This window comes from Aptenodytes forsteri, unplaced genomic scaffold (assembly GCF_000699145.1).
Source record: "Aptenodytes forsteri isolate BGI_AS27 unplaced genomic scaffold, ASM69914v1 Scaffold3, whole genome shotgun sequence".
In the NCBI taxonomy this organism is placed as follows: domain Eukaryota; kingdom Metazoa; phylum Chordata; class Aves; order Sphenisciformes; family Spheniscidae; genus Aptenodytes; species Aptenodytes forsteri.
This window is the reverse complement of record NW_008795283.1, coordinates 34,999-43,520: the sequence shown is the minus strand read 5'-3', so window position 1 is coordinate 43,520 and position 8,522 is coordinate 34,999.

Sequence of the window (8,522 nt, the reverse complement as noted above, 5' to 3'; positions counted from 1 at the left end):
GACTTGTTTTTTTTTTTTTTTTTTTTAGAATGACTCATTTTACTATTCCTTTAAATTGAAGGGTGCCATCTGAGGTTTCTAACAACATTTTTCATAAACTGCTTTCAGATGTATGGAATGAAATATTATTTTAAAGACTCTGGTTTGCTGTTTCTGGCTTTATTTCCAAAACTTTGGACAACATTTTGCACTAAAAAAGCAGTGAAGTACAATAGGTTTTTCAATTTCTTAGGAAAAATGAGCATAATGCAATACTAAACTCCATCTTCCTGAGAGACACTTTAAGAGAAGTTCATCTAAACAACTTAAAACAGACTAATTTGAAGCATATCCTATGCACTATTTGGAGTACATATAAAACAGTTCATATCTGGTAGAGAGGAAAGGACAGGTTTTGACTTGCACAATTCAGCCATAATCACACTGTAGAAATATTTGATTTTGCATCCTGCTTTTTCTACTGTAAGTCCTATTACATTCAGAAAATAAAAGACTTTTAGAAGGAACTCTCCACAGATTCTAATGTTTGCTTCACATCTTGGGAGCTCTTGCAACAGCCATGCTAGCTACTCAGCAAATAAAGGAAGTGCTTCTAAGCTCATTTTAATGCATCGTTTCTTACATTACTAATTTGAGGATAAATCAGATCATATAGTAATACAGTAACAAAATCTTTCTTTTCTCTCTACTCAGAAGTTTCCAGACCTCCATAATACAAATATTTAACAAATAAAGAATGAAGTGCAGTCTCACTATTTCTCTCATAAGCTCTGAGCTTATGAGAATTTCACAAGAATCATCATAATCGCAAACTAACCTCTATTATCATGATTTCACAAAGTTAAATAAAAGCATATAAACCCCATAAAATTTAGCTGCATAATCTTAAATTCAAGTGGGTTAAATGTTTACCTTTGTGATCAATTAATTGAATTAACAGGTAAATAGAAGCCCACCAGGGAAAGAAAAAGAAGGTGCTTCTATTTGTGTCCGGCAGAGATTAGCGTTAGGGTTAATACTGCTTGTATTGTACTTATGCCTGGGAAGAAGAATATTTAACAGTAAAATCTGCCAATATCAGAAACTGACAAATTCAGAGGTAACCACAAAAGACTAGTTATAGTGACAGATTCCTTCTCACAGTGAATTTATTTCAATATGGATTATGACAAGTCAAACATAAGATCATGTATACACAAAAAGGAATATAGACTAGATTTCCATCACAGGGACTACCTTGGATTCTAGTTATGCCAGTAAGAAAGTGAGGGCTAGGTGAATACTTGATGCTGCAAGAGACAGAAGAAATCACCTCAGAACGTGTAGGCAGGGGAAGTGCCACAGGCAGTCCACTCACCATGTCTCCCTTCATGTTTATCACTGAAGTATTGTCTACAGTTCGGGTGCCCACATTTTAAGAGAAGCTTTGTAATATCAGGTCCCCATCCCACCCACACACACACACACAAAAACTGAGTTCTTTCACTCAGGTTAATTAACTTCTGAAATATATAACAGAAAATTAAGCAACAATTAGATCATAGTCTAAATGACAAAGACCTCAAACTTCTTTTCATCTTTTGCTTTTTTTTCTGCTAGATCAAGTAGCTGGCATTTGATACTAGACTAACATTTGTAGCTCACTTTTAGCCACAGGAATAATTTGCCAAGGCATATGAGGAGAATCCAACATTTGAAGTTTAAAAAAAAATATGGAGAGTGTGATTTACAGCATAAGCTATAGTTCAAACAAAACATGGCTTTGCTGCTTAAGGTCTACTTTGTGTAAGCTTTTACCACAGACGGTCACCAAAAGAAACTGTATTGCATCTAGTTTCTAACTACAAAATAGGTTGACCTAGTAAAAGATTTGCAATTAGACTCCATTGGTTTAGTTCAAAATGGTACCCCTAGAAAGAAAACAAAACGAGGAAAACAGACACTCAACATAAGCCTTATGTAAACACCAAGAAGTTAAATGTGGAGACAGGAGTGGATGTCTGCATGCCAGAGATCAGACTGTTTGCATTTTAAAGCTGCCACCTTTCTCCCTCAAAAAAAAAAGGAGCTGCTAGGGTGGTGAGGGCAAGGGGAGACCCAGGTGCCCAGTCCCTAACATCACTAGGCTGAATGAGCTCACCATTCAGCGTGGTAAGCCTTTATATAAGCTAACACACATTGTCTAATTCTTTTCTCTAAGCACTTCTTAAGAAGCATTCTTCTCGAGACAAAAATTTCAGTACTACTATTGACCAAGTTCATTAATGGCATCTGCCCAAACACACTTGGACCTCCTGGTAAGCCCACATACTCGACAGCATATCAGAGTCCTTAACCCAGACAAAGAGGGAATTCTGTACCTTATTATCTTGATAGGGAATTTCATAAAGGCCAACACTTGGGGTATGCTCAGCAAAGGGCAAAGGTGCAGGCTAGCTCAATACCTGTACCCTAACCTGAATCACAAACTATAAGGGAGGGGGTTAGTTATATAAAATTTTGACAGAATAGTACTCCAGATCCCACAAAACTTTCATTTAAACAGAACTTTTCCTGTGACTCAAACCCTGGACTAAGACACACCACTAAAAGTCTAAGCATTTGTCTTTGCTGTTGTTTTGGTGGATTTTTTTTTTAAGTTTTAGTTACTTAGAGTATACTAGGAACAGATCAATTTAATTGGAGGTGTGCTAAAATACATATTCCACACCACTGAGCTTTATAGAGCTATGGGAATGAATGCTATGCTCTGCTGTTAAAAAAATATTACTCCTTTTAATTCTATCAGGGTGAAGAAGAGAGATCACAAGGCAAAGTTGGGGTTTTTTTTTTTCTCCAGAGAGGGGAAAAAAGTTACAGCAGCTGCATTATCTAAGAGTGGACAACTCTAAACTTGAGACCCACTTTTGCACAGGCCACTGCTTGCAGACTGAATCAATTCACAGAGGCAGACTCTCATTATCTAGGATAAAGGCAGGCTGAGCTATAGCGTACATATTGTCCCCTGCAACAAAGCCAGGGACCCACCCAAATAGAGTCAGCCCAGGTCCACCACTCATAAAGCCAAGGAGCTACAGAGCTACCTTACCTCACAACCTCCATCTTTCTTTGGGGAGCCAGCCTGGGTGTAGCACCAGCCCCATGCCAACTCCCCGCCACTGGAACCACCCCGGGAAATGCAGGGCCAGCAGGGGCTCAGCACAGCTCTCCTCTGAGCAGCCCCTCTCACTTCCCCTAGTTCCTGCAAAAGCAGATTGGGAAGCCCAGTGAAAAGACACAGCCAGAGCAGCTCTACAAAAGGCAGCATCTCTGAGACAGACCCAGCACTGTGCAGCAGCTACAGAGGACCAGCGCGGTACTGCGGCACAGAGGTCTGCTCAGTACAGAACCAGCTGTTGGTGGAAACTGTAATTCTGCATGGAGCTTGAGAGCAGCAGCTCCTCAGTCCCAGCTTCCTCAGTCCAGCTGGGACCTGACAACACTGCTAGTTTGGATGTGCAGTAATAACCACTAGCCAATAAACCTTGCAGGATCCGAGTTGACTTTGCATCTATGCATCTATTACTCAGCAATCCAGAGAAAATCCCAAAACAAAAGCAAGTATTGACTATACTTAAGCATTACAAAGGGTCAGAAACAAAACAAAACATCAGTCTTAAAGGCTGGATTTGGACCCTAAGCTAACAGCAGGCTATCTTTGACATAACCAGCAGGCTTCAAAGTATGGCAGCCACTAACAGCTCAACATATCAGGATTGAGCTAATAGCAACTTATAGTTGATCTTTTCAGAAAGTACAGAGGATAACCTACAACCTGCAAGTTCCGGCTTTTACTCCATCTGCACCAACAACATCCCTGGTAGGGTATAAAAAAAAAAATCTGGGATTTTACAATTTTTCAGTGTTGACGAAATCTGTTCTACTTGGAACTTCACGGTTAACTATAATTAAGACACTGTAACACAAAGCGTTGAGAAGAAGTAAACTGCAATTTTGCCAGTCCTGAATTGTTTCAGTAGACCTATATAAACTATTGGGAGTCAAATGTTAAACGTTAAATTAAGTCTGTGTTCACTTGTCTAGTTTCTGACTGTACTAACACCAATAGTTTTTCCTCATACTGGTAGTTTTTCTACTAGGCAGACTTCACAGACTAAATTTAAAACACATTACACCAATTACTATAAACTGCATTTCACAATTTCTTTTGGACTTTGGCAACATCCTCCCCCAGTTATTAGAGCAAACCTTTGAAAGACCTGAACCATTATGCTGAGAGTTTCAAAGTAACTGATGTCTGCCTTCATTAAGATAATTAAGGAAGAAAAGCAGAAAAGATTGCTTTAATATGGATTTAAGCAAACACTTGTATGTAACTGGAACTTGGTACCTTTTATTGTGTTATTAACAATTACTAGACCTTATCTTAGTCCTGCTTCATTTGAATACACATTTTCAAGAATGCCCATCTTAACAAAAAGAAGGAAACCTGTGAGAAATTCAGCCTTTTCTGTTCTCTACGCCTAAATTGCCTTCAAGTTTAGGAGCACAACAGAAGAGATAATGAATAAATACAAGTAGTTTTGCACCTTACCTGTGAAGTATGTCTCAGCTACTTTTACAGATTATCTTTCTGTGAAGAACATTCTGTCTCCACAACCAGTTACTCCAAAAGCAAGGAGATCTCCAAGTCTGCATGTTTTAGACTCAAATTCTACTGATAAATTTACCTTTTGCAGAACTTCTTTTGCCAACAGTGCTAGATGTAGGGATAGCAAATACCAAACTGCTTCAGCATGAGCACATTACCCAATTTCCAGACATATATATTCTTTTCACTGTTGTTATTTTTATTTTAAGTTCTATTTTGTGACTGAAAGCTGCAGAAAGGATAGTACTGAAGACTAATACAAAGCTTATCTAGAGATGGAGACTTCATGTTTGGCAGCAGTATTAAGACAAATAATGATCTCTAAAATCATCTTACTCATCCAAAAAGCAAGCCCTTTTCCTAAAAGTTGGCATTATCAGTTGTTAATAGGCTAACTCTTTCTCAATGCTGCTAATACTCTTTTTTCAGAGTATCAGCTTGCATCCAGCCTCTTACAGTCAGAATTAAAAAATTACCACATACCTTTTGAGCATTGTAGATTGGTACTTGTGGTTAACACTGCCATAGTCCCTGTAGAGTTGAGACTCAGGAGAGAAACTTGAAATGGCCATTTTCCATCTCTACTGCTACCAACTGACCCAAGATTCTCTTAGCAATCAGGTTGAAATTACCTTTAGAGGACAGATTCCTACAGACAAGGCTTCATATTTTAAGTCCTGTTAGTTGAAAAACATTGCCCATTTTCAGTCATTGTTATTTTCCAGCTTATCCAGCATTTAAGAATCATGTTGTCTGCTTCAGTGGATATATCTTCACTCTCAGCAAAGCAAGTCACAGGGGATTTCTGGGTGTTTAAGTCTATGTATTTTAACACAAATTTTAATTGTTAGATTAATCATGAACACTACTAAATTTATGAGCCTGAAAAGCTTCAGCTGGCATGACTGAACTAATTGCAAAATGACGTTACAGACTTGTGACTTATCATAACTGTGAGATCCTTCCCTCACTTTTGTATCCAGAATTGATTTTAAAAGCACCATGGTAGACCTTGTGGCTCCAGCATCCATAAAGAAAAAAAACACACAGGCTTTGCAAGTCACCTCTATTTAAATAGATAATCCTCACTGTGTACTTACAACCTCTAATTACTTAATTTCTTGTGTTTTTTATTTCTCCTTGAAGTGTCTTTTGAACACACCCTTTTGTCTTCAGGAACTAATGTATTTTTTAACCCTTGAAAATGAAAAAAGATCAAACTTCAAATAAGAACGTGGGAGGAAGAAAAAGCTTGTCTTACACCTGCCTACTCCAGGATCATTGCTTATGTTAACCTAGCGTGGGACCTAAAAGCCACAAGGCAGAACATACCTTGAATAGCAAGAGTTTTAAAGCAACACATTCCTCTACTCATGTTGCTAGTACTTCTTTGGTGCAGACACCATTATCTCTGTGCTAATAAAACACATCACTTCAACGGAAAACAACCATGCACTGAGTCCTCCAATGCTTTTGCAGGAAGATCTTCACTTGCACAATTTAGTCAGAAGCCTCTAGAGCCTGTAGGTTAGCGATCACTCTGAAACCAGCACCTGATCTTTGACCTACAGCAGCAGCAGGCAGCAAGTCCTCCTGAAAGCACTTGTGGGATTGAGAGGAAGGGCGCTGATGTAAAGGGATAAGAGCTGTAAACCATATCCAGGTAAAAGCTTCCTCTCAAGCTTTGCATGTTCCGAGCAAGCATTCCTCACTAAGAAAGAAGCATGATATGTTGTTTCATCTACTCAGTATGAAAATGGACCTTTCCAGGATAAGATCTGCCCTTTCAAGTCTTCTAAAAGTCTTCTAAGCTTTTAAGCTTTCCCACTTGAAGAATAATGGAAAACTGGGTTTGACAAGAAGAAAATTAATTTTATTCATGGTCAAGTTTTATGAAATGAGTAGAAGAGAAAAAAAACTTTAAATATAAACTTTAAAGAGGTGGACTTCATCCAGATTATTTCAGAATCAAACAAGAACTGCTCTCCAAAAGCCTCACACAATGTTTCTGCTAATATGCATTCTCACTTTGAAGACTCTCAGCTTTTTTCCTAGTTCAATTTCTATTAAACTCTTCACTTCGAAACGAAGCTGTTCACATACATAGTAAAGAGCTTTTCTGAGAGAAGTTGCATCAGAACAGTTGCGAAGACAGAATCTGAAATAACTGCTATCAGATTTAAACAAGTTGGATAAACTTAGCTGGACTGAAGGCAACTCACCAAATTCATTCTCACTATAATTTAAGAAAATCAAATGAGTTACATAAGTAATTATTTCAGGATGGAGGATGTCAGCAAATAACTTGGATTATCAATCGCTCTCCTTACCCTAACATCTCCTTTGTATTAAACAGTGCTCAAAGGCATCCATTATTTATAGTTTTCCCCAGGCTCAGACTTCTCTGCAGCTATCCTCTTAAGGTATATCTGTAGGACTATCTCCATGCCTCAGCACAAGTCTCACACTTCACTTTGAGGCAGCCCACTCTGACACCTACCAGCAGAACCTCTGTGCCCATGTACAAGCTATTTCACAAAGATGAAGGCATCAAGGAATTTAAAAAAAAAAGTCAGTTTCACAAAACAATGCTTGCCAAATTCAGAAAGAATTTTGATCTTAGTCTCCAGCAAAACAGGGACGGGTTATCTGATTCTGCTTCGCTTGGAACAGATGAAGCCTCTGACTTTGAAAATCTGAATGCCTGTCTAAATAGAGATTTAGAAATTACTAGAACAACTGGTAGAGCTTTTCTAGAAACATCAGAACACCCACTTTTGAAGACACCATCATAAGAATAACCCCTCATTACTTTGGGCATAAAAATAAGATTTACCCAACACACACATACAGCTTATTGGATCACCTTTACAACATGAACACACAGGAGACCTGACAACTCCATTCAGCAAAAAGAGCCAAATCACAGCTGTGCCACAGCAAATAAGCTGTCCGTTTGGTGTCACATACCAGAATGAAGGGGGTAGAGAGAAAAGTACAATAGTCTCAGAATTGACCATTCCTACTAGAACTCAAGCCCAGATAACGTCCTATCAGTGAATTACTAATACTAACAAATTTAGAGGCTTTTAAAGCAAAGAGTACGAATAGATTACAATGTTTAAATATCAAAAGCACCTGGACTTTACAATGGCACACACAGTTCTGCATCCACAATAAAACTGAACCTACAACAGTTATGCTGAGAAGTTTTGGGCAAAACCAGATTCCTTTTAATAAAAACAAAGCATACATAATCCCATTAAGATTTTTCTAGACCAGCTGTCCTCATCACAGAGCTAAACAAACTGGGAAACCACATATTTCAAACTCTGCTGTTTACTGCCTATTTAAAGTCAGAGTTGCACACAGCAAGGCTCAACCAACACTCTGAAAAGAGAAAGACTGCAAACTAAGACAGTCAGAAAATTCCATAGAAATGTTAAGAATAAGGTACTAAGACACAGCTGAATAAACACAGCAGGCATCTTTACCAGGAAAACAGATTAAACTATACCTAATGTTCAGTTTCTTCTCCCAAGTTATATGTAACATGCAAGTTTACGTCAAAATAATTTTTAAAAACAGTGATTACTTGGCATTTAGCATCAGAGTATTACGGAAAAGTTGGCTGGAGCAGACTGAAATTAAACACTTCCTCCTACCCAAATAAATTTTACTGAGTCTATAATCATACAGCATTTCTTTCATGGCTAAAATTCTTTAGCTCTTCCATAAATACAAGGTGTTTACCTCACTAATAACTGGTCCACGTGATGAATTTTCAAACTTAATTGAGCTCAGCTATACTCTAGGTTTCCTTGCGCATGCTGTTTAAAGTTAACTCCCCCCCCCCCCCCCCCCCACATCA